The following is a 14002-nucleotide window of genomic DNA, read 5'->3' on the forward strand; positions in this document are numbered from 1 at the left end:
CCATGCAGGGGACAGCACTGCTGAGGATCATAGAGTCAACGACAGTTAAGAAACTGGCCCTTCAGCCCACCACATCCATGCCAACCTTTTTTTTCTCATCTACACTAATTCTATGTGCCTGATTTAGTTCCGTATCCTTGTATGCCTTGCCTATTTAAGTGCCTTTTAAATGCAGTATTGTATCTGATTCGACCACCTCCTCTGGCAGCATGTTTTAGATATCAATCACTCTGTGTCAAGAAAAAAAAACTTTCCCCTCAGATCCCCTTTAAAACTCCTTCCTCTCACCTCAAACCTATGCCTTCTTGTTTTTGATGCCACTACAATGGGAAAAGGATTTTGACTATCTACCTTTTCTGCCTTTCATAATGTTATGTACTTCTGTCAGGTCACCCCTCAGCAACCTTCGTTCCAGCGAAAACAAGCCCAGCGTATCCCCATAACTAAAATCCTTCAATCCAGGCAACTTCCTGGTAAATTTCCTTTGCACTCTCTCCAGCACAATCACATCTGTTCTATACTGTGTGAGTAGAACTTCTTGAAAGTGCATTTAGAGTCGTTAATACAGAAACAGGCCCTTCAGCCTACTTTGTCCATGCTGACCATCAATCACCCATTCACACTAATTTGGTTTGCTAGCACTTGTTCCGTAGCCTTCTATGCCTTGGTTATTTAAGTGCTTGCATAGTTATTTCTTGATGTTGTGAGAGTCTTTGCCTCCACCAACCCCTCAGGCACTGTGATCCAGATTTTAACCACACTCTGAGTGAAAAAGTTCTTCCCCAAATCACCTCTAAACCTCTTACCCATTACTTTATACCATCTGGCAGATAGCTCTGCAATGGGGAAAAGTTTCTCACTATCTTCCTTATCCCCTTCATAATTTTGTATATCACTATCATGTCCAACCTCGCATCCCCTATCCCTACACACATCCTCCTCCATTCCAAGGAAAATAATCCAGGTCTATCCTCATCAGTGAAATCCATGGCAACATCCTGGGGAATTCCTCTGCACCTGCTCCAATGAAATCCTTCTTGAGTGTGGCAACCAGAAATGCTCACCAGTGTTTTATGGCACAAGGAATCTGAAGTATGTGTAAGGGACGGCACAGTAGCATAGTGGTTAGCACAATGCTTTACAGCGCCAGCGACCCCGGGTTCAAATCCGGCCACTGTCTGTAAGGAGTTTGTACATTCTCCCCGTGTCTGTGTGGGTTTCCTCCGGGTGCTCCGGGTCTCCTCCATATTCCAAAGACGTACAGGTTAGGAAGTTATGGGCATGCTATGTTGGCGCTGGAAGCATAGTGACACTTGTGGGCTGCCCCCCAAAGTCACACGCAAAAGATGTATTTCACTGTGTGTTTCGATGTACATGTGACTAATAAAGATCTTAAGATCTTAAAAACTGGATCAAAAAGTAGTTGGGTGATAGGAGCAGAGATTAGTGGTGGATGGGTGTTTTTCTGGTTGGAAATCTGTAACAACTGGAGCATTGATGTACAGACAGATGTTGGGGTGAAAGTCCATTGCTTACTGAAAGTGAAGGATAGTAAAGAAGGCATTTGGAATGCTGCTAAGGTCCCTGCCATTTACTCTATATGTCCTACCAGAATTTGACTTCCAAAAGTACATTACTTCACTCTTGTCTGGATTAAATTCCATTTGACACTGCTCCACCCATCTTTCCAACTGATCTATGCTTGCCTTCATAGGCTGAGGCATGGTATAAGAAAAAAAACAAGCTACTGGAGGAACTCAGCAACTGTGGAATGAAATGGGCAGTCGTAATTTCAGGTCGAGACCTTTCATCTGGATTGCCCTTGCTGGGACCAAACTGGAAGGTCTGGAAATGGAGCTGGAAGCCACATGGGACAAGGTGGTGATGAGGACAAGATGATGACGTTGATAAAGACAAGTACCAATTAAGGATGTGTGGCTGTGGTAGCAAGTGGGTGAGAACATGGTCGAAGAGCAGTAGATATCATGGGGAGCAGTGAGGGGAGTCTTACAGAATTCCTGTTGAAGAGTGGAGGAAAACCTCTAACCAAAGTGGGCATACCTTGATGAGATTGCAGTAAAGTAGTAAAATGAAGACATGAGTGACTATAGATACTGGAATCTGAAGTATGAGTTAGGATGTCATGTTGCAGTTGTGCAAAACATTGGTTAGACTGCAGTTAGTGTATTGAGAAAATTCTGGCTGCAGAAAGAATGTGGTAGCAACAGAGTGCATTCACCAGGATGTTCCATGGGGATGGAGGGCTGCAGTTATAAGGAGAGATTGGATAGGCTACATTTATTCTCATTGGAATGGAGGAGGCTTATAGAAGTTTATATAATTATGAGGGGTATAGATAGGATATTATCTTTTCTCAGGGCATGGGAGTCTATAACTAGCGGGCACAGATTTAAGGTGAAAAGGGAGAAAGTTAAAGGAGATCTGAGGGATAAGTTTTTTTCACAAACCATTGTCAATATCCGGAACGAGCTGCCAGAGGAGGTGTTGGAGGCGGATACAATTATAACATTTAAAAAGCAATTGGACGTACTTGGATAGAAAAGGTGTGGAGGGATACAGGCCTAATGTGGGCAAATGGGATTAGCATAGATAGGCATCATGGTCAGCATGGATGAGGTGGGCTGTACATTTCAGTGATTCATAACATTCCTGCTCTCATTCTATGTCCTGGCTAATGAAGGTAAGCCTTATTTACATATAGTGTCATTTTCAGGGAATGTTGAAGGTGTACACCAAGGTCCCTCTGTTCTTTAATACTCCCAAGGGCCTTACTATCCATTGTGCACGTCTTGCTCTTTTCCTCACCTTATCAAGACTAATTTCCATCTGCCATTACCCTACCCATCTTACCATCTTGAAGCCTACTACAATCCTCCTCACCATCAGCAACACCACCAATTTTTGTGTTATCTACAAACTTACGGATCATATCATATTCGCTTCCAAATCAATGGTCATAACAAACAATAGGGATCCCAGCACTGATCCCTGTCGTATATGATTAGTCACAGGCCTCCTATAATTGAAACAGCCCTTCATTATCACCCTCTGCCTCTTATTACCAACTTTGGATTCCATGCACTCTCATCTTTTGAATCAGTTTCTCATGGCAGAGTATTATCAAAGGCCTTGTTGAAGTCCATGCAGACTACATTAGAGCTATACAGCACATAAACAGGCCCTTCAGCCCAACTTGTCCATGCTGACCAAGTTGCCTATCTCAAATAGACCCATTTGCCTGCATTTGGCCCATTTCCCTCTAAACCATTCCTATACACATACCTGTCTAAATGTCTTTTAAACATAGTAAATGTACCTGTTTCTATCACTTCCACTGTCAGCTCCCCACACATACCCAGCACCCTCTGTGTTCCTCAGATCCTGCTTTAATATTTTCCCATTTTCCCCTCTCACCTGAATCTATGCCTTTTAGTTTTAGACTCTTCTACCCTCGGAGGGTGGGGGGTGGAGGTAGAATGTTCGTGACCATTCACCTTATCTATGCCACTCATGATTTTATAAACTTTTATAAGGCCACCCCTCAGCCTTGTATGCCCCAGGGGAAAAAAGCCCCAGGCCTATCCATTCTCTCTTTATAACTCAAGCCCTCCAGTCCTGGTAACTTTGTGAATCTTTTCTGCACCCTCTCAAGCTTAATGACATCCCTCTTGTAGCTAAGTGACCAGAACTGCACACAATACTCAAAGTGTGGTCTCACCAATGTCTTGTACAGTTGTAACATGACATCCTAACTCTTGTACTCAATGCCTTGACCAATGAAGGCAAGTATGGCAAATATTTCTTCACCACCCTGGCTACCTGTGTTGCCACTTTCAGTGAACTATGCACTTGCATCCCTAGGTCTCTGTTCTACAACACTCTCCAGAGCCCTGCCATTTACTGTGCAAGTCCAGCCCTGGTTTAACTTGCCAAAATGCAACACTTCACACTTGTCTGAGTTAAATTCCATCTGCCATTCCTTGGTCCACTTTTGCAGTTGACTTAGGTTAACTGCACTACCCTCATAAATACGTTTTGATGCTTCCTCAAAAAAAATGATCAGACAGGATCTTCCCTAACGAATCCATGCTGACCATCTTTGATCCTTGTCTATAGAAGAACATAGTGTAGGAACAGAGTGTGTGTGTGTGTATATAAATGATTTGGATGAAAATGTGGACGAAAATATATGTGTGTGTATGTATATATATATATATATATATATATATATATATATATATATAGATAGATATATATAAAAATCTTGCCTTGCACATCTTTAAACTGTACCCCTCTCCACTTTATGTCCTCTAGATTTTAACATTCAACCCTAGGTAAAGACTACCCTTTCCACTGACATCCGCTAACCTCTTCAACTAACATTTCTCCCTTTCCAACTGTGAATTAATCATCCCAATTTTCAAGTTTTCCAGACAGTTACTCACTGGCCTATAATTACCAGGATCATCCCTGCTGCTCTTCCTAATAAAGGTATCACATTTACTGTCCTCCAGTGATCTGACACCTCACCTGTGACAAAGATTTAAAAATTCTTCTTCAGGCCCAGCAATCTCTTGCCTTGCCTCCCATTTCTGCCTGGGATATTTGTCATCAGGTCTTGGGGATTTATCTGCCTTCAGCCCTCTAAGACATCTTTTAAGATAATATAGAACATAGTACAGTACGATGTTGTGCCAAACTAATTACAGTAGTAATTAAATGCTTAACTAAACTAACACATCCCTTCTGCCTACTCAGTCCTGTGCCTGTTTAAAAGCCTCTTAATGCCTTTATCATATTTGCCTCCACTGCCACCTCTGGCAGCACATTCCTGGCACCCATCACTTTGTGTATATAAAATAAACTTGCACTACACATCACCTTTGAACTTACCCCTTCTCACCTTAACACATACCCTCTAGTATTAGACATTTCGAGCCTGGGAAAAGGTGCTGGCTGTCTATCTATGCCTCTCATAACCTTATAACTTCTATCAGGTCTCTCCTCAGCTTCTGCCGCTCCAGAGAAAACAACCTAAATTTCTCCAACCTCTCCTTACAGCATATGCCCTCTCATCCAGGCAGCATCCTGGTAAACCCCTTTTGCACCTTCTCTAAAACCTCCATATCCTTCCTGTAATGGGGTGACCAGAATTGAATGCGATACCCCAGATGCGGCCTAACCAGAGTTTTGTAAAGCTGCAACCTAACTTCCTGACCCTTGAACTCAATACCTCAACTAATAAAGGCAAGCATGTCATTTGCCTTCTTTACCACCCTATCAACCTGTGCAGGCACCTTCAGGGAGCTATGGACTTGAACCCCAAGATCCCTCTGTACATCAGTACTGTACATCTGTACTCTTGCCATTAACTGTGTACTGTCCCTTTACATTTGACCTTCCAAAGTGCAACACCTCACACTTAACCGGATTCAACTCCATCTGCTATTTCTCCACCTGTATCCGCAACTGATCTATATCCTGCTGTATCCTTTGGCAATCTTCTACACTATCCACAACACCACCAATCTTTGTGTCATCTGCGAACTTGCTAACACACCCATCCACATTTTCATCCAAGTCATTTTTATATATATTGCAAATTGAAGAGGTCCCAGTATGGATCCCTGTGGAACACCACTAATCATGGACCTCCAGCCAGAATATGTCCCATCAACCACTATCCTCTGTCTTCTATGGGCAAGCCATTTCTGAATCCAAACAGCCAAGTCACTGTGAATCCCATGCATCTTTATCTTCAGAATGAGCCTACCATGAGGGACGTTGTCAAACGCCTTACTAAAATCCATGTAGACAACATCCACAGCTCTACCTTCATCAATCACCATCACCTCCTTGAGAAACTCGATCAGTTTGGTAATCCATCCAAAGCCATGCTGACTGACCTTCATGAGGCCATGTTTTTCCAAATGCTCAGAAATCCTATCACTAGGAATCTTCTCCAATAGCTTCCCTACCAGTGACATGAGACTCACTGGTCTATATTTTCTATGATTATCCCTATTTCCCTTCTTGAACAACGGAACAACATTAGCTCTGGGTCTGGGACTTTGCCTGAGGCTAGAGAAGACACAAAGGTCTTGGTCAAGGCCCCAGAAATCTCATCTCTTGCCTCTCTCAGTAACCTGGGGTATATCCCATTAGGCCCTGGGGACTTATCCACGTTAATGTTCTTCAAGAGACCCAATGCTACCGCTTTCTTTATCTCAAAATGTCCTAGCATATTAGCACACTCCATACTGATCTCACTATCCTCCACGTCCTTCTCTTTGGTAAATACATTTCCTCCTTTAGCCTTGAGTAGTCCTACACTCTTGCTAATTATCCTCTTGCTCTTGATATATGTATCTCTTTAATCCTACTTGCCAAAGACTTTTCATTGCCCCTCCTGGCTCTCCTAATTCCCTTCTTGAGTTCTTTTCTAGCTTCTTTATAATCCTCAAGGGCCCTATTTTACTTTAGCTTCCTAAACCTTGCATACGCTTCCTTTTCCTTCTTGCCTAAATTCACCACCTCTCCCGTAATCCAAGGTTCCCTTACCTTGACATCCCTGTCCTTCCTTCTAACTGGAGCATACCTGTCCTGCACTCTGTATACCTGTCCTGTACTCTGTAATATCATCATTCCCCTCTGACTTCTCCAACTACAGTGTGCTTCTCCTTATGAATACAGATGAGAATTATTCAATGAAGACATCAGCTTCATCATCTGGCTTCACAAACAGATTGCTCCTTTTGGTCCTTAATGTGCCCTAACCTTTCTCTGGTTGCCCTCTTGCCCTTAATATACATAGTGCATTGAGATTTTCTTTGATCTTTTTGAGCCATTGATATTTTGTGCCCTCTCTTCGCCCTCCTACTTTCTTTTTTTTAAGTACTTCCCTGCACTTTCTGTACTCCTGACCTGTTTTCTATTCTCTATACTCGTCGTATGCTTTGCTTTGTTTTTTAACCCAATCCTTGATATACCTTGGCATCCAGACTTGCTGTCCTTATCTTTTAGCCTTAAGGGAGAACATTGGCCCTGAACTCTCATTGGTTTACTTGTAAAAGATTCCCACTTGTCAGATGGAAACTTATCTGCAAGTAGCTGCTCCCAGTCTACTCTTGCCAGGTCTGGTTTTATGATACTGAAATTGGCCTTCCCTCAATTCAGGACCTTCCTTATTCTTTTCCATGGCTGTCTTTAAACCCACAGAGTGAAGATCACTATCTCTAAAATGATCACCCCCTGATACTTCAACAACATTCCGGGCTATATTCCCTAAGGTTAGGCCTAGTACTGCCCCTTCTCTAGGATTATTGACATACTGGCTCAAAATTTTCCACCCCTGTAAGCCTTTCACGCTAATGTTAATACTGGGGAAGTTGAAATCCCCTACTACTATCACCCCTTTACTCTTACATCTGTGTGACTTGTCTACATACCTGCTCCTCTATTCCCGCTGTTAGGAAGCTCATAGTACACTGCAGTAAAGTAATCACTCTACCCATATGGCTCATTTGATGACCTTCCCTCTACTCCAGCAATAGTTTCCTTGATCCATTCTGCAATGTCACCTTCTCTTTTCTATTCCCCATGCCATGCCTGAAGATTCTAGACCCTGGAATGTTCAGTTATCAGTCCTGCCCCTCTTTCAACCATGTATTTGTAATAGCAACAACATCATATTCCCAAGAACTGATCACGACTCTAAGTTCATCTGCCTCGTGAGTCAAGTTCCTTGCATTAAAATAGATGCAATTTAGCCTTCTATTCATCCCATGTGCCTTATCATGCCCTTGTCTGGTCTGTCTACTGGACTGATAGTTCTCCTTCCATATATTTGACTGTACTTTCCCCTCCCCTAGCCAACAACCGTACACCTACGTTTTGTCCCATTCCCCTGCCAAATTAGTTTGAAGAGTCTGGTCAGATGTCCTATGCCCTCACTCCCCTACTGCACATTTGTTCACCTCCTGCCCTGACTAACCCTTTGCTCTCTCCATTTCTGATCCGTACCTCTTCATCTGAAATATCTCTGCCCTCCCTATTCTCTTGTCTATTCCACACTGAACAGCTGATCAGAATTCAGGACCGGCATGTTCCAGTAAGTAGGAAAGATGAGGATGGCAAGGTTCAGGAGCCTTGGATGATGAGAGATGCAAGTTCAGTGAAAAAGAAAAAGGAAGCATATGTAGGGTTTAGAAAGCTGAAATCAGACAGGGCTCTTAAAGTAGATAAGGAAAGCATGAAAGAACTCAAGCAGAGAATTAGAAGGGCCAAGAGGAGCCATGGAGAACCCTTGGTGAGTAGGATTAAGGAAATCCAACATTTCATACATACATTAAAATAAAGAGGGTAACTTGGGGGAAAGTAAGACCACTTCAAGGACAAAGAAAGGAATTTATGCTTGGAACCAGAGGAATTGGGTGAGGTACTAAATGAGTACTTCACATTGGTATTCACCAAGGAGAAGGACATGGAAGATAGTGAGATCATTATGGGGTTTGCTAATCTATGACATGTTGAGATCAAGAAGAAGCAGTGTTGGGTTTATTGAAGAACATTAAGGTGGATAAGTCCCCTCGGCCTAATGGGATCTATCCTAGGTTATTGAGAGAGGCAGGAGAGATAATTGCTGGGGCCTTGACAAAACCTTATCCTCCCTAGCCACAGGTGAGGTCCTAGAGGACTGGAGAGTAGCTAAAGTTGTTCCTTTGTTTAATAAGGGTTACAGGGATAATTCAGGAAATGATAGGCTGGTGGGCCTCACATCAGTAGCAGGGAAGCTACTGGAGAGGGACTCCTAGGGGCAGGTTATGCCTTACAAACTTGATTGAGTTTTTTAGGCGATAATGACGATGATCGATGAAGGTAGAGCGGTGGATGTTATCTACGTGGACTTTAGTAAGGCATTTGACAAGGTCTCTCTTGATAGGCTGATCCAGAAGATTAGATGCAGGGGATCCACAGTGACAGGGTAGCTTAAATTTATTGGCTTGCCTATAGAAGACGAGGGTGGTGGATGGGGTGTTATTTTGACTGAAGACCGTGACCATCAGTGTTCTGCAGGGATCAAGGCAGACATATATATATAAAAATTGCAGATGGGCTGATTGGTGAGTTTGTAGATTACACAAATATTGGTGGAGTTGTGTGTAATGAAGAAGGTTTGTCAAAAGATACAGCAGAATCTAGATCAGCTGTAGATATGGGCGAGAAATAACAGATGGAGTTTAATCCGAGCAAGTGTGAGGTGTTACACTTTGTGAAGTCAAATGTAAGAGGAAAATGTACAGTAAATGGTAGGACCCTGAACGGTATTGATGTGCAGAGGGATCTTGGGATCGAAGTCCATAACTCCCTGAAAGCGGCAACACAAGAAGATAAAGTGGTGACAAAGGCATATAGCATGCTTGCCTTCATTGGTTGTTGCATTGAGTATAAGAGTCAGAAAGTCAGGTTGCAGCTCTGAAACATTTTGTTAAGCTGCATTTGGAGCATTGTGTGCAGTTCTGTTTACTCCATTATAGGAAGGATAAGGAGGCTTTGGAGAGGGTGCAGAAAAGATTCATTAGGATGCTGCCTGCATTAGAGAGTATGAGCTATAAGGAGAGGTTAGACAAACTTGGATTGTTTTCTCTGGAGCATTAGAGGCTGAGGGGCAATCTGATAGCAGTACATAAAATTATGAAAGGCATAGGTAGATAGTCTGGGCCATTTTCTCAAGGTAGAAATGTCAAATACTGGAGGAGATAGGTTTAAAGTGAGACAGGGAAAGTTTACAGGAGATGTGTGGATAAGTTTTTCACACAGAGTGGTAGGTGCCTGGAACGTGCTGCCAGGGGTGGTTGTGGAAGCGTACATGATAGTAGTGTTTAAAAGGCATTTAGACAGGTACATGAACATGCAGGGAATGGAGGGATATGGATCATGTGCAGTTAGATGGGTTTAGATTAATTTGGCATCATGGTCGGCACAGACATCATGTGCTAAATGGCCTGTTCCTGTTCCTGTGCTGTACTGTTCTATGTTCTATAATTTACCATCAACAACCCCCCCCCACAACTGACCTCCCTCCATTTAGATTCCATGTTCTCCCTAACTTTGTGGTATTTCCCCAATATGTTACCTGCCCTGTGTGTTCTGATTCTTATCAGACTTCTATTTGTGACTCCCTGGTCTGGTACAGTACAAAAATGCGTTTCCATACTGACCATGATGCCTATCCACACTAATCCCATTTGTGTAGCAGTTAGCATAACGCTATTACAGCGCCAGTGACCTGGGTTCAATTTCTGCCGCTCTCTGTAAGGAGTTTATATGTTCTCCCCATGTGTCTGCATGGATGTCTTCCGGGTGCTCCGGTTTCCTCCCACATTCCAAAGATGTGCAGGTTAGGAGTTGTGGGCATGCTATGCTGGCGCCGGAAGAGCGGCAATGTTTGCGGGCTGCTCCCAGCACATTCTCAGTAACGCAAAAAGATGCAAAAAGACACCTTTCACTGTGTGTTTCGATGTACATGTGACTAATAAATAAATGTCTTATAAAATATCTATCTTCCATCTCCAGCAGTCTAGCCACTTCTCATGGCACTTTCCATGCAAATGCAGGAGGTGCAGTGGCTGCTCCATTTCCTCTTCCCTTTCCACCATCCAGGGGACCCAAATGGTCTTTCCAGATGAAGCAGCAATTCACTTGCACTTTTTCCGATCTTGTATACTGCATTCAATGCTTACAATGGAATCTCCCCTACACAGAAGAAACAAAACACAGATTGCCTGATTGCTTTGTGGAGTACCTCCATTCAGTCTGCTGGAGTAACCCTGAGTTTCTAATTACCTGCCACTTTAATTTTCCATCGCACTCTCACTCTGTGGCCTCCTGCACTTATAATGAGGTGCAGCATTAACTTGAAGAATGTAACCTCATTTTTCATTAAACATGATTCAATATCGAATCGTGGTCAATGTGCCGACTGGTATTGAATGCCTTTAATATACTACTACAAATTCAGTTAACTTGCTTTCTCAGTCTGTATCGAAGTAGCCAGTTCTGCTGTAGTTCATCCATCTGTAATATTGGTTCAGTTTTTCTCTCTCCACTAACATGATCTAACCTGCTGGGCATTTTCTACACCTCTCTGTTTCATAGCTTTTACAAGTTTCTTTGTGTTCTCTCTTTCTCTAATGGCCCTCATTAGCTTGTCAAGCAGATAATTTCATCAACAGTTTATCACCAAGGCAACCATGGCCTCACCCTATCAGAAATATTTCCTTTGTTTTCACCCTGCCTTCCTCCCCCCCTACACACACACACACACACACACACACACACACTTACTGTGCAACTTAGGTGGTGAAGAAGGTGTATGGCACACTTGTCTTCATTGGACAGGGCATTCAGTACAAGAGTTTGGACGTCACGTTACAGCTGAATAGGACATTGGTGAGACTGCACCTGGAATATTTGTATGCATTTGTGGTCACCATACAACCATAATGTAGGAAGGATGTGATTAAGCTAGAGAGGCTATTTACCTTATCTGTGCCTTTCAGGTCACCTAGCTATATAAAGGATGTCATTAAGCTGGAAAGGATGCAAAAAAAGATTCACAAGAATGTTGCTGGGACCTGGGGGGGCTTGAGTTATGAGGAGAGACTGAATAGTCCGGGGCTGTTTTCCCTGGAGCAAAGGAGGCTGAGTGGTAAATAGAGGTTTATAAAATGATGAGGCGCCTAGATAAGTTGTATGGTCACAGCCTTTTTCACAGGGTAGGGGTCTAAAACTAGAAGGCATAGGTTTAAGGGAAAAGAACAGAGGGATCTTGAGGTCCACGTTCATAGATCCCTTAAAATTGCAGCGCAAATTGATGGGGTGGTTAAGAAGGCGTATGGTGTGCTGGCCTTCATTAGCCGGAGGATTGAGTTCAAGAGCTGCCAGGTAATGTTGCAGCTCTATAAAACTCTGGTTAGACCACACTTGGAGTATTGTGTTCGCTTCTGGTTGCCTCATTATAGGAAGGATGTGGAAGCTTTGGAGAATGTGCAGACGAAATTTACCAAGATGCTGCCTGGATTAGAGAACATGTCTTATGAGGAAAGGCTGAGCGAGCTAGGGCTTTTCTCTTTGGAGCGACGCAGGATGAGAGGCGACTTGTTAGAGGTGTATGAGATCATGAGGGGCATAGACAGAGTGGACAGCCAGCACCTTTTCCCCAAGATGGCAATGGCCAATACCAGAGGACATCAGTTTAAGGTCAGAGGAGGGAAGTTTAGCGGAGATGTCAGAGGTTGGTTTTTCACACAGAGATTGGTGGGTGCTTGGAATGCACTGCTGGAGGTGGTGATAGAGGCTGTTACAGTAGGGACATTTAAAAGACTCTTAGATAGGCACATGGATGTAAGAAAAATGGAAGGTTATGGGCTGTGCAGGAGGGAAGGATTAGATTGATCATAGAGTAGGTTTAAATAGGTCAGCACAACATCGTAGGCTGTACTTTTCTATGTTCTGTGGGACCTGAGGGGAAAGTTTTTCACACAGACGGTGGTGGGTATATGGAAATGAGCTGCCAGACAAAGCGGTGGAGCCTGGTACAATTACAGTGTTTAAAAGACATTTAGACAGGTACATGGACAGGAAACATTTAGAGGGATATGGTCCAAATGGGACTAGATCTGGGCAACAAATTAGTCAGCGTGGATGAGTAGGGCTGAAGGGCCTGTATCCGTACTGCATAACTCTGTGACTCTGACTCATTCATAGTGTATGTCCAGCCTCATTAGTGCTCCCAAAATGCATCACCTCACATTTGTCTGGAGTAAACTCCATCTGCCATTTTGTAGCACATTTCACCAATACACCGATATCTCTCTGCAGCCTTAGACTACCTTCCATTTTCTGAACAACTCCACAATCTTTGTGTCATCTGCAAGCTCACTGATTTTTGCCTCCCACATCCATATCAAAATCACTCATATATTACAAACAACAAGGGTCCCAGCATCAATCCTTGTAGGACACTACTAGTCACAGATATCTGATTGCAAAAAAAACCTCTACCATGATCCTCAGTCTCCTATTGCCAAGCCAGTTTTGGATCCAGTTTGCCAACTTGCACTGGACTCCCATGACTCCTAACCTTTTGAACTAAATTTCCGCGTGGAACCTTGTCAAAGGCTTGCCTGTAGTGCATGTAAACCACATCTACTGCCCTGCCCTCATTGATACACTTTGTTACCTCTTCAAAGAATTTAATCAAATTGGTCAGACAGGATCTGCCCTTGGCAAAACCACATTTGCTGTCTCTGGTTAGTTCCTGCCTTTCCAAATGATCATCCTCTTGCTCAGAATTTTTTCCAGTATCTTCCCTACCACTGATGTTAGGTTCACAGGTCTATAGTTACCAGGCTTTTCCCTGTTGCTTTTCTTGAAAAGGGGGACCATGTTTGTTGTCCTCCAGTCATCTACTCTGAGCCTCCTTCTCCAACCAATGCCGATGCACCAGCGATGCACCAACACCCATATTTAGTCAAAACTGTAGCTTGGTCAAGGGGAGTTGGTGCATCTCTCCACCTGTTCTTTGGATGATAAGATCTAAACTTTCAGCTCAAATTCTCTGTGACCAATCCCTTGTGGGCTCTCGCCCTGACCCCACCAAACCAGCATGGACCCTTTTCCAGGTTCAAACAATCTAACGGAAGGTGAGAGATTCTGGACCAAAAAACTGGCTTCAACTCAAGCAGAGTGTAAACCAAACAAGTGACATCAAAAGCAGGAAAACATTGCGAAGCTGCTCATAGGATTGATGCAGAGATGTGGTGCATGAGTGCGCTCTGTACATTACTTGACTAAGGTTTACCTTTATTGAGTAATCCATTTGTTTTGTCCTCTTTCTTGTTGGAGAGTTTGGAAAAGTAAATGCCAGAGGTCAGTGGTAGAATTGAGCTTGGTGTCAGTGGCCTGACACAGCCCACTT

The sequence above is a fragment of the Pristis pectinata genome, chromosome 13 (assembly GCF_009764475.1).
Source record: "Pristis pectinata isolate sPriPec2 chromosome 13, sPriPec2.1.pri, whole genome shotgun sequence".
Taxonomy (NCBI): Eukaryota; Metazoa; Chordata; class Chondrichthyes; order Rhinopristiformes; family Pristidae; genus Pristis; species Pristis pectinata.